Genomic DNA, 25736 nt, shown 5'->3' on the forward strand with positions numbered 1-25736 from the left:
GTTTTAATGCTAAATGGGAGACTGCCTGCGAGTGCTATCCAAAGGAGGACATAAAAAATGTCTAGCCAGAAAGGTGGGTTGAAATCCCATTCTCCAGACTGGGCCCAAGAGTAGGATATGTAGGCAAATGTTTTTGAGTTCCAGCACTTGTGTTTTGAAGGTAGATTGATGTTCCATAGCTGCAAAGTCTATGTAAAGCAAGGGCTGAATTGTGTGGTTTGTGCTTTGAAAATGTAAAAGTCAAGAGCTGATTGTACAGAGTTTCACCCCAGATGGGACTTGAACCCACAATCACTGGCTTAGGAGGCCAGTGCTTTATCCATTAGGCCACTGGAGCCATGTTAATGCTGCTCTCCCCTGTCCTCCAAATACAAGATCACCTCCCTATCATGTGGTCTCTACCGCAGTTTCAGTCTATAGAATCACTTATACAATACATTCACAACAAGCAATCCATGGATAACTCCCCTCTCTTTAAAGTCCTTACAACTATTCAAATATCTAATATACCCTCACCTGGAAGAACAACACAATGCGGACGCTAAACTCTCCTAACTTCACTTCACATGTCACAACAAAATGCCCACTGCTCGAGCCAGCAGGAAACATCAAGGCAGCTCAAGGAATACAACTGCACTTGCAGTTCTAACAACATCAACCCGAACTAGCATTTTCTTCTTCTGATATACATATTTATAGAGAGATTTTTAATGATCGGTGCTTAGCAGAAAGGAGATACTTATGGCAAAAGGTTTACTTTTTGCACACTGTAGATCATTACTGGAAAGATAGACTCTATCTGCATATTTTCACATCATTTTAAATATGACTCAGAAATGTCATGCCTTTTTTTGAACAAATTATTACATGGTTTGTGAGAACGTCTAATTCAGCACTACAGCTTCTGCTTTCATTCTCCATGCCTGAAAACATAATCTTCCATATGAAACAACAAAAGACTAGGAATTTTTTGTTTTTTTTGAGTGATGGCATTGAAATGTGCAGTAAGAAATAAAGTACCTTTGTCATACATAAAAAGGATAACACAAGTCACCTCCGAGTTCATTCACCCCACAGAGGAATTCTGTTTTCACCCACTTTCCTCTATGTGATCACTAAGCTACTCCACAACTTGCAATACCTTTACAACATACGACAGGGTGTGTTTTATCCCACACATCCATTCAAACATATATCTTTTCTGCTCAGACATAAAACAAGCACATTTCTCCATTCCTATCCTAGCAGTGGAGAAAATGCTCTGCTGTGGTAATTGAACAGGTGGCGGAGTAAAGTTTGTTGGAATTGGTTATTTTATCAGCACGCTTCAGTGCTAATGTTGTTAAGAAGGAAGACCCTTAGGAAACTAGATAAACATCTCCAAAATACATCTTCTTCCACCCCAGAAAGAACTCAAACCCACAATCCCTTTGTGAGTATTTGACTGCCTTAGAATTAGGCCAACGGGGTTGCACAGGAGTGCTGTTAACCAATAGCTACAAACACTTTCTAAAAATACGACACATATTCTACATGTTTGTCGCTCCCACTCAGGTATAAAAGAAGTTCATATCACCTTTAAAGAGTCCCCAGCTGTGGTGATTAAAGTTTGAAATGGCTGCATTTAAGGGAACTAGTTAATCCATCATGCTTCAGTCCCACTGTTCTTACGAGTGAAGGACCTGGTGTGGCAGACTCCTACGATATAATTTGGCCATCTTGTTTGTTCACAATATATGCACTCTTAAGGGAACAACAGGTAGTACTAACAAAGTATTACAATCTGCGCCAAATGTATGCTCTAGGTTTGGAAAATTAGAATTGGGCAAGGCTAAAACTAAACGTCTGCCTTGGCCCTTAGTTGGCATGGCAAATTTTCAAAATAGAGAGAGGACAAGCATCCCAGGCAGTGTCCCAATATCTCTCTAATGTCCTTGTTGAAACCAAAGGTTGTTAAACAGGACATACAATCTACATCAACTAAAAGCAGACAGGTAAAGCTGCCTTTCACAGGTGTCCCATCAACTTCTCAGTCTAACAACACCCCGGGTGTTTTGAAAAATCTATTTAACTGCCATCATTGAAACACCACCCTGCCCTCCCTAAACTCAGTTTGGTTTCTAAGACTAGGCGCCCATCGATAGTAGCATAAAATAGGGTGCACTGTCTTCCCATCTGCTGCACTTTTTTCGAGAAATACTTCTTTATCAACATAGCAGTTTCACATGGTATTTTTAATTATTCAACAGTTTATACATTCAAGTGGTCAAATAAGTACGTTTAATGCTAAATGGGAGAGCTATCCAAAGGAGGACATAAAAAAGGTCTAGCCAGAAAGGTGGGTTGAAATCCCATTCTCCAGACTGGGCCCAAGAGTAGGATATGTAGGCAAATGTTTTTGAGTTCCAGCACTTGTGTTTTGAAGGTTGATTGATGTTCCATAGCTGCAAAGTCTATGTAAAGCAAGGGCTGAATTGTGTGGTTTGTGCTTTGAAAATGTAAAAGTCAAGAGCTGAATATACAGAGTTTCACCCCAGATGGGACTTGAACCCACAATCCCTGGCTTAGGAGGCCAGTGCCTTATCCATTAGGCCACTGGGGCCACCTGGATACTGTTTTCCCCTGTCCTCCAAATACAAGATCCACTCACTATCATGTGGTCTCTACCACAGTTTAAGTCTATAGAATCACTTATACAATACATTCACAACAAGCAATCCATGGATAACTCCCCTCTCTTTAAAGTCCTTACAACTATTCAAATATCTAATATACCCTCACCTGGAAGAACAACACAATGCGGACGCTAAACTCTCCTAACTTCACTTCACATGTCACAACAAAATGCCCACTGCTCGAGCCAGCAGGAAACATCAAGGCAGCTCAAGGAATACAACTGCACTTGCAGTTCTAACAACATCAACCCGAACTAGCATTTCCTTCTTCTGATATACATATTTATAGAGAGATTTTTAATGATCGGTGCTTAGCAGAAAGGAGATACTTATGGCAAAAGGTTTACTTTTTGCACACTGTAGATCATTACTGGAAAGATAGACTCTATCTGCATATTTACACATCATTTTTAATATGACTCAGAAATGTCATGCCGTTTTTTGAACAAATTATTACATGGTTTGTGAGAACGTCTAATTCAGCACTACAGCTTCTGCTTTCATTCTCCATGCCTGAAAACATAATCTTCCATATGAAACAACAAAAGACTAGGAATTTTTTGTTTTTTTTGAGTGATGGCATTGAAATGTGCAGTAAGAAATAAAGTACCTTTGTCATACATAAAAAGGATAACGCAAGTCACCTCCGAGTTCATTCACCCCACAGAGGAATTCTGTCTTCACCCACTTTCCTCTATGTGATCACTAAGCTACTCCACAACCTGCAATACCTTTACAACATATGCCAGGGTGTGTTTTATCCCACACATCCATTCAAACATATATCTTTTCTGCTCAGACATAAAACAAGCACATTTCTCCATTCCTATCCTAGCAGTGGAGAAAATGCACTGCTGTGGTACTTGAACAGGTGGCGGAGTAAAGTTTGTTGGAATTGGTTATTTTATCAGCACGCTTCCGTGCTAATGTTGTTAATAAGGAAGACCCTTAGGAAACTATATAAACATCTCCAAAATACATCTTATTCCACCCCAGAAAGAACTCAAACCCACAATCCCTTTGTGAGTATTTGACTGCCTTAGAATTAGGCCAACGGGTTGCACAGGAGTGCTGTTAACCAATAGCTACAAACACTTTCTAAAAATACGACACATATTCTACATGTTTGTCGCTCCCACTCAGGTATAAAAGAAGTTCATATCACCTTTAAAGAGTCCCCAGCTGTGGTGATTAAAGTTTGAAATGGCTGCATTTAAGGGAACTAGTTAATCCATCATGCTTCAGTCCCACTGTTCTTACGAGTGAAGGACCTGGTGTGGCAGACTCCTACGATATAATTTGGCCATCTTGTTTGTTCACAATATATGCACTCTTAAGGGAACAACAGGTAGTACTAACAAAGTATTACAATCTGCGCCAAATGTATGCTCTAGGTTTGGAAAATTAGAGTTGGGCAAGGCTAAAACTAAACGTCTGCCTTGGCCCTTAGTTGGCATGGCAAATTTTCAAAATAGAGAGAGAACAAGCATCCCAGGCAGTGTCCCAATATCTCTCTAATGTCCTTGTTGAAACCAAAGGTTGTTAAACAGGACATACAATCTACATCAACTAAAAGCAGACAAGTAAAGCTGCCTTTCACAGGTGTCCCATCAACTTCTCAGTCTAACAACACCCCGGGTGTTTTGAAAAATCTATTTAACTGCCATCATTGAAACACCACCATGCCCTCCCTAAACTCAGTTTGGTTTCTAAGACTAGGGGCCCAGCGATAGTAGCATAAAATAGGGTGCACTGTCTTCCCATCTGCTGCACTTTTTTCGAGAAATACTTCTTCATCAACATAGCAGTTTCACATGGTATTTTTAATTATTCAACAGTTTATACATTCAAGTGGTGAAATAAGTACATGTTTTAATGCTAAATGGGAGACTGCCTGCGAGTGCTATCCAAAGGAGGACATAAAAAATGTCTAGCCAGAAAGGAGGGTTGAAATCCCATACTCCAGACTGGGCCCAAGAGTAGAATATGTAGGGAAATGTTTTTGAGTTCCAGCACTTGTGTTTTGAAGGTAGATTGATGTTCCATAGCTGCAAAGTCTATGTAAAGCAAGGGCTGAATTGTGTGGTTTGTGCTTTGAAAATGTAAAAGTCAAGAGCTGAATGTACAGAGTTTCACCCGAGATGGGACTTTATCCCACAATCCCTGGCTTAGGAGGCCAGTGCCTTATCCATTAGGCCACTGGAGCAACGTTGATATGGCTCTCCCCTGTCCTCCAAATACAAGATCCACTCCCTATCATGTGGTCTCAACCGCAGTTTAAGTCTATGGAATCACTTATACAACACATTCACAACAAGCAATCCATGGATAACTCCCCTCTCTTTAAAGTCCTTACAACTATTCAAATATCTAATATACCCTCACCTGGAAGAACAACACAATGCGGACGCTATTCTCTCCTAACTTCACTTCACATGTCACAACAAAATGCCCACTGCTCGAGCCAGCAGGAAACATCAAGGCAGCTATAGGAATACAACTGCACTTGCAGTTCTAACAACATCAACCCGAACTAGCATTTCCTTCTTCTGATATACATATTTATAGAGAGATTTTTAATGATCGGTGCTTAGCAGAAAGGAGATACTTATGGCAAAAGGTTTACTTTTTGCACACTGTAGATCATTACTGGAAAGATAGACTCTATCTGCATATTTACACATCATTTTTAATATGACTCAGAAATGTCATGCCTTTTTTTGAACAAATTATTACATGGTTTGAGAGAACGTCTAATTCAGCACTACAGCTTCTGCTTTCATTCTCCATGCCTGAAAACATAATCTTCCATATGAAACAACAAAAGACTAGGATTTTTTTTTTTTTTTTTAGTGATGGCATTGAAATGTGCAGTAAGAAATAAAGTACCTTTGTCATACATAAAAAGGATAACGCAAGTCACCTCCGAGTTCATTCACCCCACAGAGGAATTCTGTCTTCACCCACTTTCCTCTATGTGATGACTAAGCTACTCCACAACTTGCAATACCTTTACAACATACGACAGGGTGTGTTTTATCCCACACATCCATTCAAACATATATCTTTTATGCTCAGACATAAAACAAGCACATTTCTCCATTCCTATCCTAGCAGTGGAGAAAATGCTCTGCTGTGGTACTTGAACAGGTGGCGGAGTAAAGTTTGTTGGAATTGGTTATTTTATCAGCACGCTTCAGTGCTAATGTTGTTAAGAAGGAAGACCCTTAGGAAACTAGATAAACATCTCCAAAATACATCTTCTTCCACCCCGAAAGAACTCAAACCCACAATCCCTTTGAGAGTATTTGACTGCCTTACCCATTAGGCCAATGGGGTTGCACAGGAGTGCTGTTAACCAATAGCTACAAACACTTTCTAAAAATACGACACATATTCTATATGTTTGTCGCTCACACTCAGGTATAAAAGAAGTTCATATCACCTTTAAAGAGTCCCCAGCTGTGGTGATTAAAGTTTGAAATGGCTGCATTTAAGGGAACTAGTTAATCCATCATGCTTCAGTCCCACTGTTCTTACGAGTGAAGGACCTGGTGTGGCAGACTCATACGGTATAATTTGGCCATCTTGTTTGTTCACAATATATGCACTCTTAAGGGAACAAGAGGTAGTACTAACAAAGTATTACAATCTGCGCCAAATGTATGCTCTAGGTTTGGAAAATTAGAATTGGGCAAGGCTAAAACTAAACGTCTGCCTTGGCCCTTAGTTGGCATGGCAAATTTTCAAAATAGAGAGAGGACAAGCATCCCAGGCAGTGTCCCAATATCTCTCTAATGTCCTTGTTGAAACCAAAGGTTGTTAAACAGGACATACAATCTACATCAACTAAAAGCAGACAAGTAAATCTGCCTTTCACAGGTGTCCCATCAACCTCTCAGTCTAACAACACCCCGGGAGTTTTGAAAAATCTATTTACCTGCCATCATTGAAACACCACCCTGCCCTCCCTAAACTCAGTTTGGTTTCTAAGACTAGGGGCCCAGCGATAGTAGCATAAAATAGGGTGCACTGTCTTCCCATCTGCTGCACTTTTTTCGAGAAATACTTCTTTATCAACATAGCAGTTTCACATGGTATTTTTAATTATTCAACAGTTTATACATTCAAGTGGTGAAATAAGTGCATGTTTTAATGCTAAATGGGAGACTGCCTGCGAGTGCTATCCAAAGGAGGACATAAAAAATGTCTAGCCAGAAAGGTGGGTTGAAATCCCATTCTCCAGACTGGGCCCAAGAGTAGGATATGTAGGCAAATGTTTTTGAGTTCCAGCACTTGTGTTTTGAAGGTAGATTGATGTTCCATAGCTGCAAAGTCTATGTAAAGCAAGGGCTGAATTGTGTGGTTTGTGCTTTGAAAATGTAAAAGTCAAGAGCTGAATGTACAGAGTTTCACCCCAGATGGGACTTGAATCCACAATCCCTGGCTTAGGAGGCCAGTGCCTTATCCATTAGGCCACTGGGGCCACGTTGATATTGCTCTCCCCTGTCCTCCAAATACAAGATCCACTCCCTATCATGTGGTCTCTACCGCAGTTTAAGTCTATGGAATCACTTATACAATACATTCACAACAAGCAATTCATGGATAACTCCCCTCTCTTTAAAGTCCTTACAACTATTCAAATATCTAATATACCCTCACCTGGAAGAACAATAGAATGCGGACGCTACACTCTCCTAACTTCACTTCACATGTCACAACAAAATGCCCACTGCTCGAGCCAGCAGGAAACATCAAGGCAGCTCAAGGAATACAACTGCACTTGCAGTTCTAACAACATCAACCCGAACTAGCATTTCCTTCTTCTGATATACATATTTATAGAGAGATTTTTAATGATCGGTGCTTACCAGAAAGGAGATACTTATGGCAAAAGGTTTACTTTTTGCACACTGTAGATCATTACTGGAAAGATAGACTCTATCTGCATATTTACACATCATTTTTAATATGACTCAGAAATGTCATGCCGTTTTTTGAACAAATTATTACATGGTTTGTGAGAACGTCTAATTCAGCACTACAGCTTCTGCTTTCATTCTCCATGCCTGAAAACATAATCTTCCATATGAAACAACAAAAGACTAGGAATTTTTTGTTTTTTTTTAGTGATGGCATTGAAATGTGCAGTAAGAAATAAAGTACCTTTGTCATACATAAAAAGGATAACGCAAGTCACCTCCGAGTTCATTCACCCCACAGAGGAATTCTGTCTTCACCCACTGTCCTCTATGTGATCACTAAGCTACTCCACAACTTGCAATACCTTTACAACATATGACAAGGTGTGTTTTATCCCACACATCCATTCAAACATATATCTTTTCTGCTCAGACATAAAACAAGCACATTTCTCCATTCCTATCCTAGCAGTGGAGAAAATGCTCTACTGTGGTACTTGAACAAGTGGCGGAGTAAAGTTTGTTGGAATTGGTTATTTTATCAGCACGCTTCAGTGCTAATGTTGTTAAGAAGGAAGACCCTTAGGAAACTAGATAAACATCTCCAAAATACATCTTCTTCCAACCCAGAAAGAACTCAAACCCACAATCCCTTTGTGAGTATTTGACTGCCTTACCCATTAGGCCAACGGGGTTGCACAGGAGTGCTGTTAACCAATAGGTACAAACACTTTCTAAAAATACGACACATATTCTACATGTTTGTCGCTCCCACTCAGGTATAAAAGAAGTTCATATCACCTTTAAAGAGTCCCCAGCTGTGGTGATTAAAGTTTGAAATGGCTGCATTTAAGGGAACAAGTTAATCCATCATGCTTCAGTCCCACTGTTCTTACGAGTGAAGGACCTGGTGTGGCAGACTCCTACGATATAATTTGTCCATCTTGTTTGTTCACAATATATGCACTCTTAAGGGAACAACAGGTAGTACTAACAAAGTATTACAATCTGCGCCAAATGTATGCTCTAGGTTTGGAAAATTAGAGTTGGGCAAGTCTAAAACTAAACGTCTGCCTTGGCCCTTAGTTGGCATGGCACATTTTCAAAATAGAGAGAGGACAAGCATCCCAGGCAGTGTCCCAATATCTCTCTAATGTCCTTGTTGAAACCAAAGGTTGTAAAACAGGACATACAATCTACATCAACTAAAAGCAGGCAAGTAAAGCTGCCTTTCACAGGTGTCCCATCAACTTCTCAGTCTAACAACACCCCGGGTGTTTTGAAAAATCTATTTAACTGCCATCATTGAAACACCACCCTGCCCTCCCTAAACTCAGTTTGGTTTCTAAGACTAGGGGCCCAGCGATAAAAGCATAAAATAGGGTGCACTGTCTTCCCATCTGCTGCACTTTTTTCGAGAAATACTTCTTTATCAACATAGCAGTTTCACATGGTATTTTTAATTATTCAACAGTTTATACATTCAAGTGGTGAAATAAGTGCATGTTTTAATGCTAAATGGGAGACTGCCTGTGAGTGCTATCCAAAGGAGGACATAAAAAATGTCTAGCCAGAAAGGTGGGTTGAAATCCCATTCTCCAGACTGGGCCCAAGAGTAGGATATGTAGGCAAATGTTTTTGAGTTCCAGCACTTGTGTTTTGAAGGTAGATTGATGTTCCATAGCTGCAAAGTCTATGTAAAGCAAGGGCTGAATTGTGTGGTTTGTGCTTTGAAAATGTAAAAGTCAAGAGCTTAATGGACAGAGTTTCACCCCACATGGGACTTGAACCCACAATCCCTGGCTTAGGATGACAGTGCCTTATCCATTAGGCCACTGGGGCCACGTTGATACTGCTCTCCCCTGTCCTCCAAATGCAAGATCCACTCCCTATCATGTGGTCTCTACCGCAGTTTAAGTCTATGGAATCACTTATACAATACATTCACAACAAGCAATCCATGGATAACGTCCCTCTCTTTAAAGTCCTTACAACTATTCAAATATCTAATATACCCTCACCTGGAAGAACAACACAATGCGGACGCTAAACTCTCCTAACTTCACTTCACATGTCACAACAAAATGCCCATGCTCGAGCCAGCAGGAAACATCAAGGCAGCTCAAGGAATACAACTGCACTTTTAGTTCTAACAACATCAACCCGAACTAGCATTTCCTTCTTCTGATATACATATTTATAGAGAGATTTTTAATGATCGGTGCTTAGCAGAAAGGAGACACTTATGGCAAAAGGTTTACTTTTTGCACACTGTAGATCATTACTGGAAAGATAGACTATATCTGCATATTTACACATCATTTTTAATATGACTCAGAAATGTCATGCCGTTTTTTGAACAAATTATTACATGGTTTGTGAGAACGTCTAATTCAGCACTACAGCTTCTGCTTTCATTCTCCATGCCTGAAAACATAATCTTCCATGTGAAACAACAAAAGACTAGGAATTTTTTGTTTTTTTTTAGTGATGGCATTGAAATGTGCAGTAAGAAATAAAGTACCTTTGTCATACATAAAAAGGATAACGCAAGTCACCTCCGAGTTCATTCACCCCACAGAGGAATTCTGTCTTCACCCACTTTCCTCTATGTGATCACTAAGCTACTCCACAACTTGCAATACCTTTACAACATATGACAGGGTGTGTTTTATCCCACACATCCATTCAAACATATATCTTTTCTGCTCAGACATAAAACAAGCACATTTCTCCATTCCTATCCTAACAGTGGAGAAAATGCTCTGCTGTGCTACTTGAACAGGTGGCGGAGTAAAGTTTGTTGGAATTGGTTATTTTATCAGCACGCTTCCGTGCTAATGTTGTTAATAAGGAAGACCCTTAGGAAACTATATAAACATCTCCAAAATACATCTTCTTCCACCCCAGAAAGAACTCAAACCCACAATCCCTTTGTGAGTATTTGACTGCCTTAGAATTAGAACAGGAGTGCTGTTAACCAATAGCTACAAACACTTTCTAAAAATACGACACATATTCTACATGTTTGTCGCTCCCACTCAGGTATAAAAGAAGTTCATATCACCTTTAAAGAGTCCCCAGCTGTGGTGATTAAAGTTTGAAATGGCTGCATTTAAGGGAACTAGTTAATCCATCATGCTTCAGTCCCACTGTTCTTACGAGTGAAGGACCTGGTGTGGCAGACTCCTACGATATAATTTGGCCATCTTGTTTGTTCACAATATATGCACTCTTAAGGGAACAACAGGTAGTACTAACAAAGTATTACAATCTGCGCCAAATGTATGCTCTAGGTTTGGAAAATTAGAGTTGGGCAAGGCTAAAACTAAACGTCTCCCTTGGCCCTTAGTTGGCATGGCAAATTTTCAAAATAGAGAGAGGACAAGCATCCCAGGCAGTGTCCCAATATCTCTCTAATGTCCTTGTTGAAACTAAAGGTTGTTAAACAGGACATACAATCTACATCAACTAAAAGCAGACAAGTAAAGCTGCCTTTCACAGGTGTCCCATCAACTTCTCAGTCTAACAACACCCCGGGTGTTTTTAAAAATCTATTTAACTGCCATCATTGAAACACCACCCTGCCCTCCCTAAACTCAGTTTGGTTTCTAAGACTAGGGGCCCAGCGATAGTAGCATAAAATAGGGTGCACTGTCTTCCCATCTGCTGCACTTTTTTCGAGAAATACTTCTTTATCAACATAGCAGTTTCACATGGTATTTTTAATTATTCAACAGTTTATACATTCAAGTGGTGAAATAAGTACATGTTTAAATGGTAAATGGGAGACTGCCTGCGAGTGCTATCCAAAGGAGGACATACAAAATGTCTAGAAATGAAAGGTGGGTTGAAATCCCATTCTCCAGACTGGGCCCAAGAGTAGGATATGTAGGCAAATGTTTTTGAGTTCCAGCACTTGTGTTTTGAAGGTAGATTGATGTTCCATAGCTGCAAAGTCTATGTAAAGCAAGGGCTGAAATGTGTGGTTTGTGCTTTGAAAATGTAAAAGTCAAGAGCTGAATGTACAGAGTTTCACCCCAGATGGGACTTGAACCCACAATCCCTGGCTTAGGAGGCCAGTGCCTTATCCATTAGGCCACTGGGGCCACGTTGATACTGCTCTCCCCTGTCCTCCAAATACAAGATCCACTCCCTATCATGTGGTCTCTACCGCAGTTTAAGTCTATGGAATCACTTATACAATACATACACAACAAGCAATCCATGGATAACTCCCCTCTCTTTAAAGTCCTTACAACTATTCAAATATCTAATATACCCTCACCTGGAAGAACAACACAATGCGGACGCTAAACTCTCCTAACTTCACTTCACATGTCACAACAAAATGCCCACTGCTCGAGCCAGCAGGAAACATCACGGCAGCTCAAGGAATACAACTGCACTTGCAGTTCTAACAACATCAACCCGAACTAGCATTTCCTTCTTCTGATATACATATTTATAGAGAGATTTTTTATAATCGGTGCTTAGCAGAAAGGAGATACTTATGGCAAAAGGTTTACTTTTTGCACACTGTAGATCATTACTGGAAAGATAGACTCTATCTGCATATTTACACATCATTTTTAATATGACTCAGAAATGTCATGCCTTTTTTTGAACAAATTATTACATGTTTTGTGAGAACGTCTAATTCAGCACTACAGCTTCTGCTTTCATTCTCCATGCCTGAAAACATAATCTTCCATATGAAACAACAAAAGACTAGGAATTTTTTGTTTTTTTTTAGTGGTGGCATTGAAATGTGCAGTAAGAAATAAAGTACCTTTGTCATACATAAAAAGGATAACGCAAGTCACCTCCGAGTTCATTCACCCCACAGAGGAATTCTGTCTTCACCCACTTTCCTCTATGTGATGACTAAGCTACTCCACAACTTGCAATACCTTTACAACATACGACAGGGTGTGTTTTATCCCACACATCCATTCAAACATATATCTTTTCTGCTCAGACATAAAACAAGCACATTTCTCCATTCCTATCCTAGCAGTGGAGAAAATGCTCTGCTGTGGTACTTGAACAGGTGGCGGAGTAAAGTTTGTTGGAATTGGTTATTTTATCAGCACGCTTCAGTGCTAATGTTGTTAAGAAGGAAGACCCTTAGGAAACTAGATAAACATCTCCAAAATACATCTTCTTCCACCCCGAAAGAACTCAAACCCACAATCCCTTTGAGAGTATTTGACTGCCTTACCCATTAGGCCAATGGGGTTGCACAGGAGTGCTGTTAACCAATAGCTACAAACACTTTCTAAAAATACGACACATATTCTACATGTTTGTCGCTCACACTCAGGTATAAAAGAAGTTCATATCACCTTTAAAGAGTCCCCAGCTGTGGTGATTAAAGTTTGAAATGGCTGCATTTAAGGGAATTAGTTAATCCATCATGCTTCAGTCCCACTGTTCTTACGAGTGAAGGACCTGGTGTGGCAGACTCCTACGATATAATTTGGCCATCTTGTTTGTTCACAATATATGCACTCTTAAGGGAACAAGAGGTAGTACTAACAAAGTATTACAATCTGCGCCAAATGTATGCTCTAGGTTTGGAAAATTAGAATTGGGCAAGGCTAAAACTAAACGTCTGCCTTGGCCCTTAGTTGGCATGGCAAATTTTCAAAATAGAGAGAGGACAAGCATCCCAGGCAGTGTCCCAATATCTCTCTAATGTCCTTGTTGAAACCAAAGGTTGTTAAACAGGACATACAATCTACATCAACTAAAAGCAGACAAGTAAAGCTGCCTTTCACAGGTGTCCCATCAACCTCTCAGTCTAACAACACCCCGGGAGTTTTGAAAAATCTATTTACCTGCCATCATTGAAACACCACCCTGCTCTCCCTAAACTCAGTTTGGTTTCTAAGACTAGGGGCCCAGCGATAGTAGCATAAAATAGGGTGCACTGTCTTCCCATCTGCTGCACTTTTTTCGAGAAATACTTCTTTATCAACATAGCAGTTTCACATGGTATTTTTAATTATTCAACAGTTTATACATTCAAGTGGTGAAATAAGTGCATGTTTTAATGCTAAATGGGAGACTGCCTGCGAGTGCTATCCAAAGGAGGACATAAAAAATGTCTAGCCAGAAAGGTGGGTTGAAATCCCATTCTCCAGACTGGGCCCAAGAGTAGGATATGTAGGCAAAGGTTTTTGAGTTCCAGCACTTGTGTTTTGAAGGTAGATTGATGTTCCGTAGCTGCAAAGTCTATGTAAAGCAAGGGCTGAATTGTGTGGTTTGTGCTTTGAAAATGTAAAAGTCAAGAGCTGAATGTACAGAGTTTCACCCCAGATAGGACTTGAACCCACAATCCCTGGCTTAGGAGGCCAGTGCCTTATCCATTAGGCCACTGGGGCCACGTTGATACTGCTCTCCCCTGTCCTCCAAATACAAGATCCACTCCCTATCATGTGGTCTCTACCGCAGTTTAAGTCTATGGAATCACTTATACAATACATTCACAACAAGCAATCCATGGATAACTCCCCTCTCTTTAAATTCCTTACAACTATTCAAATATCTAATATACCCTCACCTGGAAGAACAATACAATGCGGACGCTAAACTCTCCTAACTTCACTTCACATGTCACAACAAAATGCCCACTGCTCGAGCCAGCAGGAAACATCAAGGCAGCTCAAGGAATACAACTGCACTTGCAGTTCTAACAACATCAACCCGAACTAGCATTTCCTTCTTCTGATATACATATTTATAGAGAGATTTTTAATGATCGGTGCTTAGCAGAAAGGAGATACTTATGGCAAAAGGTTTACTTTTTGCACACTGTAGATCATTACTGGAAAGATAGACTCTATCTGCATATTTACACATCATTTTTAATATGACTCAGAAATGTCATGCCGTTTTTTGAACAAATTATTACATGGTTTGTGAGAACGTCTAATTCAGCACTACAGCTTCTGCTTTCATTCTCCATGCCTGAAAACATAATCTTCCATATGAAACAACAAAAGACTAGGAATTTTTTGTTTTTTTTTAGTGATGGCATTGAAATGTGCAGTAAGAAATAAAGTACCTTTGTCATACATAAAAAGGATAACGCAAGTCACCTCCAAGTTCATTCACCCCACAGAGGAATTCTGTCTTCACCCACTTTCCTCTATGTGATCACTAAGCTACTCGACAACTTGCAATACCTTTACAACATATGACAGGGTGTGTTTTATCCCACACATCCATTCAAACATATATCTTTTCTGCTCAGACATAAAACAAGCACATTTCTCCATTCCTATCCTAGCAGTGGAGAAACTGCTCTACTGTGGTACTTGAACAGGTGGCGGAGTAAAGTTTGTTGGAATTGGTTATTTTATCAGCACGCTTCCGTGCTAATGTTGTTAATAAGGAAGACCCTTAGGAAACTATATAAACATCTCCAAAATACATCTTCTTCCACCCCAGAAAGAACTCAAACCCACAATCCCTTTGTGAGTATTTGACTGCCTTAGAATTAGGCCAACGGGTTGCACAGGAGTGCTGTTAACCAATAGCTACAAACACTTTCTAAAAATACGACACATATTCTACATGTTTGTCGCTCCCACTCAGGTATAAAAGAAGTTCATATCACCTTTAAAGAGTCCCCAGCTGTGGTGATTAAAGTTTGAAATGGCTGCATTTAAGGGAACTAGTTAATCCATCATGCTTCAGTCCCACTGTTCTTACGAGTGAAGGACCTGGTGTGGCAGACTCCTACGATATAATTTGGCCATCTTGTTTGTTCACAATATATGCACTCTTAAGGGAACAACAGGTAGTACTAACAAAGTATTACAATCTGCGCCAAATGTATGCTCTAGGTTTGGAAAATTAGAGTTGGGCAAGGCTAAAACTAAACGTCTGCCTTGGCCCTTAGTTGGCATGGCAAATTTTCAAAATAGAGAGAGGACAAGCATCCCAGGCAGTGTCCCAATATCTCTCTAATGTCCTTGTTGAAACCAAAGGTTGTTAAACAGGACATACAATCTACATCAACTAAAAGCAGACAAGTAAAGCTGCCTTTCACAGGTGTCCCATCAACTTCTCAGTCTAACAACACCCCGGGTGTTTTTAAAAATCTATTTAACTGCCATCATTGAAACACCACCCTGCCCTCCCTAAACTCAGTTTGGTTTCTAAGACTAGGGGCCCAGCGATAGTAGCATAAAATAGGGTGCACTGTCTTCCCATCTGCTGCACTTTTTTCGAGAAATACTTCTTTATCAACATAGCAGTTTCACATGGTATTTTTAATTATTCAACAGTTTATACATTCAAGTGGTGAAATAAGTACATGTTTAAATGGTAAATGGGAGACTGCCTGCGAGTGCTATCCAAAGGAGGACATACAAAATGTCTAGAAATGAAAGGTGGGTTGAAATCCCATTCTCCAGACTGGGCCCAAGAGTAGGATATGTAGGCAAATGTTTTTGAGTTCCAGCACTTGTGTTTTGAAGGTAGATTGATGTTCCATAGCTGCAAAGTCTATGTAAAGCAAGGGCTGAAATGTGTGGTTTGTGCTTTGAAAATGTAAAAGTCAAGAGCTGAATGTACAGAGTTTCACCCCAGATGGGACTTGAACCCACAATCCCTGGCTTAGGAGGCCAGTGCCTTATCCATTAGGCCACTGGGGCCACGTTGATAGTGCTCTCCCCTGTCCTCCAAATACAAGATCCACTCCCTATCATGTGGTCTCTACCGCAGTTTAAGTCTATGGAATCACTTATACAATACATTCACAACAAGCAATCCATGGATAACTCCCCTCTCTTTAAAGTCCTTACAACTATTCAAATATCTAATATACCCTCACCTGGAAGAACAACACAATGCGGACGCTAAACTCTCCTAACTTCACTTCACGTCACAACAAAATGCCCACTGCTCGAGCCAGCAGGAAACATCAAGGCAGCTCAAGGAATACAACTGCACTTGCAGTTCTAACAACATCAACCCGAACTAGCATTTCCTTCTTCTGATATACATATTTATAGAGAGATTTTTAATGATCGGTGCTTAGCAGAAAGGAGATACTTATGGCAAAAGGTTTACTTTTTGCACACTGTAGATCATTACTGGAAAGATAGACTCAATCTGCATATTTACACATCATTTTTAATATGACTCAGAAATGTCATGCCGTTTTTTGATCAAATTATTACATGGTTTGTGAGAACGTCTAATTCAGCACTACAGCTTCTGCTTTCATTCTCCATGCCTGAAAACATAATCTTCCATATGAAACAACAAAAGACTAGGAATTTTTTGTTTTTTTTGAGTGATGGCATTGAAATGTGCAGTAAGAAATAAAGTACCTTTGTCATACATAAAAAGGATAACGCAAGTCACCTCCGAGTTCATTCACCCCACAGAGGAATTCTGTCTTCACCCACTTTCCTCTATGTGATCACTAAGCTACTCCACAACTTGCAATACCTTTACAACATACGACAGGGTGTGTTTTATCCCACACATCCATTCAAACATATATCTTTTCTGCTCAGACATAAAACAAGCACATTTCTCCATTCCTATCCTAGCAGTGGAGAAAATGCTCTGCTGTGGTACTTGAACAGGTGGCGGAGTAAAGTTTGTTGGAATTGGTTATTTTATCAGCTCGCTTCCGTGCTAATGTTGTTAATAAGGAAGACCCTTAGGAAACTAGATAAACATCTCCAAAATACATCTTCTTCCACCCCCGAAAGAACTCAAACCCACAATCGCTTTGTGAGTATTTGACTGCCTTAGAATTAGGCCAACGGGGTTGCACAGGAGTGCTGTTAACCAATAGCTACAAACACTTTCTAAAAATACGACACATATTCTACATGTTTGTCGCTCCCACTCAGGTATAAAAGAAGTTCATATCACCTTTAAAGAGTCCCCAGCTGTGGTGATTAAAGTTTGAAATGGCTGCATTTAAGGGAACTAGTTAATCCATCATGCTTCAGTCCCACTGTTCTTACGAGTGAAGGACCTGGTGTGGCAGACTCCTACGATATAATTTGTCCATCTTGTTTGTTCACAATATATGCACTCTTAAGGGAACAACAGGTAGCACTAACAAAGTATTACAATCTGCGACAAATGTATGCTCTAGGTTTGGAAAATTAGAATTGGGCAAGGCTAAAACTAAACGTCTCCCTTGGCCCTTAGTTGGCATGGCAAATTTTCAAAATAGAGAGAGGACAAGCATCCCAGGCAGTGTCCCAATATCTCTCTAATGTCCTTGTTGAAACCAAAGGTTGTTAAACAGGACATACAATCTACATCAACTAAAAGCAGACAAGTAAAGCTGCCTTTCACAGGTGTCCCATCAACTTCTCAGTCTAACAACACCCCGGGTGTTTTGAAAAATCTATTTAACTGCCATCATTGAAACACCACCCTGCCCTCCCTAAACTCAGTTTGGTTTCTAAGACTAGGGGCCCAGCGATAGTAGCATAAAATAGGGTGCACTGTCTTCCCTTCTGCTGCACTTTTTTCGAGAAATACTTCTTTATCAACATAGCAGTTTCACATGGTATTTTTAATTATTCAACAGTTTATACATTCAAGTGGTGAAATAAGTACATGTTTAAATGGTAAATGGGAGACTGCCTGCGAGTGCTATCCAAAGGAGGACATACAAAATGTCTAGAAATGAAAGGTGGGTTGAAATCCCATTCTCCAGACTGGGCCCAAGAGTAGGATATGTAGGCAAATGTTTTTGAGTTCCAGCACTTGTGTTTTGAAGGTAGATTGATGTTCCATAGCTGCAAAGTCTATGTAAAGCAAGGGCTGAAATGTGTGGTTTGTGCTTTGAAAATGTAAAAGTCAAGAGCTGAACGTACAGAGTTTCACCCCAGATGGGACTTGAACCCACAATCCCTGGCTTAGGAGGCCAGTGCCTTATCCATTAGGCCACTGGGGCCACGTTGATACTGCTCTCCCCTGTCCTCCAAATACAAGATCCACTCCCTATCATGTGGTCTCTACCGCAGTTTAAGTCTATGGAATCACTTATACAATACATACACAACAAGCAATCCATGGATAACTCCCCTCTCTTTAAAGTCCTTACAACTATTCAAATATCTAATATACCCTCACCTGGAAGAACAACACAATGCGGACGCTAAACTCTCCTAACTTCACTTCACGTCACAACAAAATGCCCACTGCTCGAGCCAGCAGGAAACATCACGGCAGCTCAAGGAATACAACTGCACTTGCAGTTCTAACAACATCAACCCGCACTAGCATTTCCTTCTTCTGATATACATATTTATAGAGAGATTTTTAATGATCGGTGCTTAGCAGAAAGGAGATACTTATGGCAAAAGGTTTACTTTTTGCACACTGTAGATCATTACTGGAAAGATAGACTCTATCTGCATATTTACACATCATTTTTAATATGACTCAGAAATGTCATGCCGTTTTTTGAACAAATTATTACATGGTTTGTGAGAACGTCTAATTCAGCACTACAGCTTCTGCTTTCATTCTCCATGCCTGAAAACATAATCTTCCATATGAAACAACAAAAGACTAGGAATTTTTTGTTTTTTTTGAGTGATGGCATTGAAATGTGCAGTAAGAAATAAAGTACCTTTGTCATACATAAAAAGGATAACGCAAGTCACCTCCGAGTTCATTCACCCCACAGAGGAATTCTGTCTTCACCCACTTTCCTCTATGTGATCACTAAGCTACTCCACAACTTGCAATACCTTTACAACATACGACAGGGTGTGTTTTATCCCACACATCCATTCAAACATATATCTTTTCTGCTCAGACATAAAACAAGCACATTTCTCCTTCCTATCCTAGCAGTGGAGAAAATGCTCTGCTTTGGTACTTGAACAGGTGGCGGAGTAAAGTTTGTTGGAATTGGTTATTTTATCAGCATGCTTCCGTGCTAATGTTGTTAATAAGGAAGACCCTTAGGAAACTATATAAACATCTCCAAAATACATCTTCTTCCACCCCAGAAAGAACTCAAACCCACAATCCCTTTGTGAGTATTTGACTGCCTTAGAATTAGGCCAAAGGGGTTGCACATGAGTGCTGTTAAGCAATAGCTACAAACACTTTCTAAAAATACGACACATATTCTACATGTTTGTCGCTCCCACTCAGGTATAAAAGAAGTTCATATCACCTTTAAAGAGTCCCCAGCTGTGGTGATTAAAGTTTGAAATGGCTGCATTTAAGGGAACTAGTTAATCCATCATGCTTCAGTCCCACTGTTCTTACGAGTGAAGGACCTGGTGTGGCAGACTCCTACGATATAATTTGGCCATCTTGTCTGTTCAGAATATATGCACTCTTAAGGGAACAACAGGTAGTACTAACAAAGTATTACAATCTGCGCCAAATGTATGCTCTAGGTTTGGAAAATTAGAGTTGGGCAAGGCTAAAACTAAACGTATGCCTTGGCCCTTAGTTGGCATGGCAAATTTTCAAAATAGAGAGAGGACAAGCATCCCAGGCAGTGTCCCAATATCTCTCTAATGTCCTTGTTGAAACCAAAGGTTGTTAAACAGGACATACAATCTACATCAACTAAAAGCAGACAAGTAAAGCTGCCTTTCACAGGTGTCCCATCAACTTCTCAGTCTAACAACACCCCGGGTGTTTTTAAAAATCTATTTAACTGCCATCATTGAAACACCACCCTGCCCTCCCTAAACTCAGTTTGGTTTCTAAGACTAGGGGCCCAGCGATAGTAGCATAAAATAGGGTGCACTGTCTTCCCATCTGCTGCACTTTTTTCGAGAAATACTTCTTTATCAACATAGCAGTTTCACATGGTATTTTTAATTATTCAACAGTTTATACATTCAAGTGGTGAAATAAGTACATGTTTTAATGCTAAATGGGAGACTGCCTGCGAGTGCTATCCAAAGGAGGACATAAAAAATGTCTAGCCAGAAAGGTGGGTTGAAATCCCATTCTCCAGACTGGGCCCAAGAGTAGGATATGTAGGGAAATGTTTTTGAGTTCCAGCACTTGTGTTTTGAAGGTAGATTGATGTTCCATAGCTGCAAAGTCTATGTAAAGCAAGGGCTGAATTGTGTGGTTTGTGCTTTGAAAATGTAAAAGTCAAGAGCTGAATGTACAGAGTTTCACCCCAGATGGGACTTTTTCCCACAATCCCTGGCTTAGGAGGCCAGTGCCTTATCCATTAGGCCACTGGGGCAATGTTGATATGGCTCTCCCCTGTCCTCCAAATACAAGATCCACTCCCTATCATGTGGTCTCAACCGCAGTTTAAGTCTATGGAATCACTTATACAATACATTCACAACAAGCAATCCATGGATAACTCCCCTCTCTTTAAAGTCCTTACAACTATTCAAATATCTAATATACCCTCACCTGGAAGAACAACACAATGCGGACGCTATTCTCTCCTAACTTCACTTCACATGTCACAACAAAATGCCCACTGCTCGAGCCAGCAGGAAACATCAAGGCAGCTATAGGAATACAACTGCACTTGCAGTTCTAACAACATCAACCCGAACTAGCATTTCCTTCTTCTGATATACATATTTATAGAGAGATTTTTAATAATCGGTGCTTAGCAGAAAGGAGATACTTATGGCAAAAGGTTTACTTTTTGCACACTGTAGATCATTACTGGAAAGATAGACTCTATCTGCATATTTACACATCATTTTTAATATGACTCAGAAATGTCATGCCTTTTTTTGAACAAATTATTACATGGTTTGTGAGAACGTCTAATTCAGCACTACAGCTTCTGCTTTCATTCTCCATGCCTGAAAACATAATCTTCCATATGAAACAACAAAAGACTAGGAATTTTTTGTTTTTTTTTAGTGGTGGCATTGAAATGTGCAGTAAGAAATAAAGTACCTTTGTCATACATAAAAAGGATAACGCAAGTCACCTCCGAGTTCATTCACCCCACAGAGGAATTCTGTCTTCACCCACTTTCCTCTATGTGATGACTAAGCTACTCCACAACTTGCAATACCTTTACAACATACGACAGGGTGTGTTTTATCCCACACATCCATTCAAACATATATCTTTTCTGCTCAGACATAAAACAAGCACATTTCTCCATTCCTATCCTAGCAGTGGAGAAAATGCTCTGCTGTGGTACTTGAACAGGTGGCGGAGTAAAGTTTGTTGGAATTGGTTATTTTATCAGCACGCTTCAGTGCTAATGTTGTTAAGAAGGAAGACCCTTAGGAAACTAGATAAACATCTCCAAAATACATCTTCTTCCACCCCGAAAGAACTCAAACCCACAATCCCTTTGAGAGTATTTGACTGCCTTACCCATTAGGCCAATGGGGTTGCACAGGAGTGCTGTTAACCAATAGCTACAAACACTTTCTAAAAATACGACACATATTCTACATGTTTGTCGCTCACACTCAGGTATAAAAGAAGTTCATATCACCTTTAAAGAGTCCCCAGCTGTGGTGATTAAAGTTTGAAATGGCTGCATTTAAGGGAATTAGTTAATCCATCATGCTTCAGTCCCACTGTTCTTACGAGTGAAGGACCTGGTGTGGCAGACTCCTACGATATAATTTGGCCATCTTGTTTGTTCACAATATATGCACTCTTAAGGGAACAAGAGGTAGTACTAACAAAGTATTACAATCTGCGCCAAATGTATGCTCTAGGTTTGGAAAATTAGAATTGGGCAAGGCTAAAACTAAACGTCTGCCTTGGCCCTTAGTTGGCATGGCAAATTTTCAAAATAGAGAGAGGACAAGCATCCCAGGCAGTGTCCCAATATCTCTCTAATGTCCTTGTTGAAACCAAAGGTTGTTAAACAGGACATACAATCTACATCAACTAAAAGCAGACAAGTAAAGCTGCCTTTCACAGGTGTCCCATCAACCTCTCAGTCTAACAACACCCCGGGAGTTTTGAAAAATCTATTTACCTGCCATCATTGAAACACCACCCTGCCCTCCCTAAACTCAGTTTGGTTTCTAAGACTAGGGGCCCAGCGATAGTAGCATAAAATAGGGTGCACTGTCTTCCCATCTGCTGCACTTTTTTCGAGAAATACTTCTTTATCAACATAGCAGTTTCACATGGTATTTTTAATTATTCAACAGTTTATACATTCAAGTGGTGAAATAAGTGCATGTTTTAATGCTAAATGGGAGACTGCCTGCGAGTGCTATCCAAAGGAGGACATAAAAAATGTCTAGCCAGAAAGGTGGGTTGAAATACCATTCTCCAGACTGGGCCCAAGAGTAGGATATGTAGGCAAATGTTTTTGAGTTCCAGCACTTGTGTTTTGAAGGTAGATTGATGTTCCATAGCTGCAAAGTCTATGTAAAGCAAGGGCTGAATTGTGTGGTTTGTGCTTTGAAAATGTAAAAGTCAAGAGCTGAATGTACAGAGTTTCACCCCAGATGGGACTTGAACCCACAATCCCTGGCTTAGGAGGCCAGTGCCTTATCCATTAGGCCACTGGGGCCACGTTGATACTGCTCTCCCCTGTCCTCCAAATACAAGATCCACTCCCTATCATGTGGTCTCTACCGCAGTTTAAGTCTATGGAATCACTTATACAATACATTCACAACAAGCAATCCATGGATAACTCCCCTCTCTTTAAAGTCCTTACAACTATTCAAATATCTAATATACTCTCACCTGGAAGAACAATACAATGCGGACGCTAAACTCTCCTAACTTCACTTCACATGTCACAACAAAATGCCCACTGCTCGAGCCAGCAGGAAACATCAAGGCAGCTCAAGGAATACAACTGCACTTGCAGTTCTAACAACATCAACCCGAAGTAGCATTTCCTTCTTCTGATATACATATTTATAGAGAGATTTTTAATGATCGGTGCTTAGCAGAAAGGAGATACTTATGGCAAAAGGTTTACTTTTTGCACACTGTAGATCATTACTGGAAAGATAGACTCTATCTGCATATTTACACATCATTTTTAATATGACTCAGAAATGTCATGCCGTTTTTTGAACAAATTATTACATGGTTTGTGAGAACGTCTAATTCAGCACTACAGCTTCTGCTTTCATTCTCCATGCCTGAAAACATAATCTTCCATATGAAACAACAAAAGACTAGGAATTTTTTGTTTTTTTTTAGTGATGGCATTGAAATGTGCAGTAAGAAATAAAGTACCTTTGTCATACATAAAAAGGATAACGCAAGTCACCTCCGAGTTCATTCACCCCACAGAGGAATTCTGTCTTCACCCACTTTCCTCTATGTGATCACTAAGCTACTCGACAACTTGCAATACCTTTACAACATACGACAGGGTGTGTTTTATCCCACACATCCATTCAAACATATATCTTTTCTGCTCAGACATAAAACAAGCACATTTCTCCATTCCTATCCTAGCAGTGGAGAAACTGCTCTACTGTGGTACTTGAACAGGTGGCGGAGTAAAGTTTGTTGGAATTGGTTATTTTATCAGCACGCTTCCGTGCTAATGTTGTTAATAAGGAAGACCCTTAGGAAACTATATAAACATCTCCAAAATACATCTTCTTCCACCCCAGAAAGAACTCAAACCCACAATCCCTTTGTGAGTATTTGACTGCCTTAGAATTAGGCCAACGGGTTGCACAGGAGTGCTGTTAACCAATAGCTACAAACACTTTCTAAAAATACGACACATATTCTACATGTTTGTCGCTCCCACTCAGGTATAAAAGAAGTTCATATCACCTTTAAAGAGTCCCCAGCTGTGGTGATTAAAGTTTGAAATGGCTGCATTTAAGGGAACTAGTTAATCCATCATGCTTCAGTCCCACTGTTCTTACGAGTGAAGGACCTGGTGTGGCAGACTCCTACGATATAATTTGGCCATCTTGTTTGTTCACAATATATGCACTCTTAAGGGAACAACAGGTAGTACTAACAAAGTATTACAATCTGCGCCAAATGTATGCTCTAGGTTTGGAAAATTAGAGTTGGGCAAGTCTAAAACTAAACGTCTGCCTTGGCCCTTAGTTGGCATGGCAAATTTTCAAAATAGAGAGAGGACAAGCATCCCAGGCAGTGTCCCAATATCTCTCTAATGTCCTTGTTGAAACCAAAGGTTGTTAAACAGGACATACAATCTACATCAACTAAAAGCAGACAAGTAAAGCTGCCTTTCACAGGTGTCCCATCAACTTCTCAGTCTAACAACACCCCGGGTGTTTTGAAAAATCTATTTAACTGCCATCATTGAAACACCACCCTGCCCTCCCTAAACTCAGTTTGGTTTCTAAGACTAGGGGCCCAGCGATAGTAGCATAAAATAGGGTACACTGTATTCCCATCTGCTGCACTTTTTTCGAGAAATACTTCTTTATCAACATAGCAGTTTCACATGGTATTTTTAATTATTCAACAGTTTATACATTCAAGTGGTGAAATAAGTACATGTTTTAATGCTAAATGGGAGACTGCCTGCGAGTGCTATCCAAAGGAGGACATAAAAAATGTCTAGCCAGAAAGGTGGGTTGAAATCCCATTCTCCAGACTGGGCCCAAGAGTAGGATATGTAGGCAAATGTTTTTGAGTTCCAGCACTTGTGTTTTGAAGGTAGATTGATGTTCCATAGCTGCAAAGTCTATGTAAAGCAAGGGCTGAATTGTGTGGTTTGTGCTTTGAAAATGTAAAAGTCAAGAGCTGAATGTACAGAGTTTCACCCCAGATGGGACTTGAACCCACAATCACTGGCTTAGGAAGCCAGTGCTTTATCCATTAGGAAACTGGAGCCATGTTAATGCTGCTCTCCCCTGTCCTCCAAATACAAGATCCACTCCCTATCATGTGGTCTCTACCGCAGTTTAAGTCTATGGAATCACTTATACAATACATTCACAACAAGCAATCCATGGATAACTCCCCTCTCTTTAAAGTCCTTACAACTATTCAAATATCTAATATACCCTCACCTGGAAGAACAACACAATGCGGACGCTAAACGCTCCTAACTTCACTTCACATGTCACAACAAAATGCCCACTGCTCGAGCCAGCAGGAAACATCAAGGCAGCTCAAGGAATACAACTGCACTTGCAGTTCTAACAACATCAACCCGAACTAGCATTTCCTTCTTCTGATATAC

At 40.1% G+C, this 25736-nt stretch overlaps 8 non-coding genes across 8 annotated transcripts; all 8 read right to left on the reverse strand.

Moving 5' to 3' along the window:
* Positions 1-264: 264 nt before the first annotated feature.
* Positions 265-337, reverse strand: TRNAR-CCU (transfer RNA arginine (anticodon CCU)). Its single transcript has one exon. It is a non-coding gene; the product is annotated as a tRNA-Arg (tRNA).
* A 2192-nt stretch (positions 338-2529) lies between these two features.
* TRNAR-CCU (transfer RNA arginine (anticodon CCU)) lies at positions 2530-2602 on the reverse strand. The gene has a single exon. It is a non-coding gene; the product is annotated as a tRNA-Arg (tRNA).
* A 4486-nt stretch (positions 2603-7088) lies between these two features.
* On the reverse strand, positions 7089-7161 carry TRNAR-CCU (transfer RNA arginine (anticodon CCU)). Its single transcript has one exon. It is a non-coding gene; the product is annotated as a tRNA-Arg (tRNA).
* A 4475-nt stretch (positions 7162-11636) lies between these two features.
* TRNAR-CCU (transfer RNA arginine (anticodon CCU)) lies at positions 11637-11709 on the reverse strand. The gene has a single exon. It is a non-coding gene; the product is annotated as a tRNA-Arg (tRNA).
* Positions 11710-13916: 2207 nt separating this feature from the next.
* Positions 13917-13989, reverse strand: TRNAR-CCU (transfer RNA arginine (anticodon CCU)). Its single transcript has one exon. It is a non-coding gene; the product is annotated as a tRNA-Arg (tRNA).
* A 2207-nt stretch (positions 13990-16196) lies between these two features.
* TRNAR-CCU (transfer RNA arginine (anticodon CCU)) lies at positions 16197-16269 on the reverse strand. Its single transcript has one exon. It is a non-coding gene; the product is annotated as a tRNA-Arg (tRNA).
* A 2206-nt stretch (positions 16270-18475) lies between these two features.
* Positions 18476-18548, reverse strand: TRNAR-CCU (transfer RNA arginine (anticodon CCU)). Its single transcript has one exon. It is a non-coding gene; the product is annotated as a tRNA-Arg (tRNA).
* Positions 18549-23032: 4484 nt separating this feature from the next.
* TRNAR-CCU (transfer RNA arginine (anticodon CCU)) lies at positions 23033-23105 on the reverse strand. Its single transcript has one exon. It is a non-coding gene; the product is annotated as a tRNA-Arg (tRNA).
* Between the last annotated feature and the right edge of the window lie 2631 nt (positions 23106-25736).

Source organism: Pleurodeles waltl, chromosome 7 (assembly GCF_031143425.1).
Source record: "Pleurodeles waltl isolate 20211129_DDA chromosome 7, aPleWal1.hap1.20221129, whole genome shotgun sequence".
Lineage (NCBI taxonomy): Eukaryota > Metazoa > Chordata > Amphibia > Caudata > Salamandridae > Pleurodeles > Pleurodeles waltl.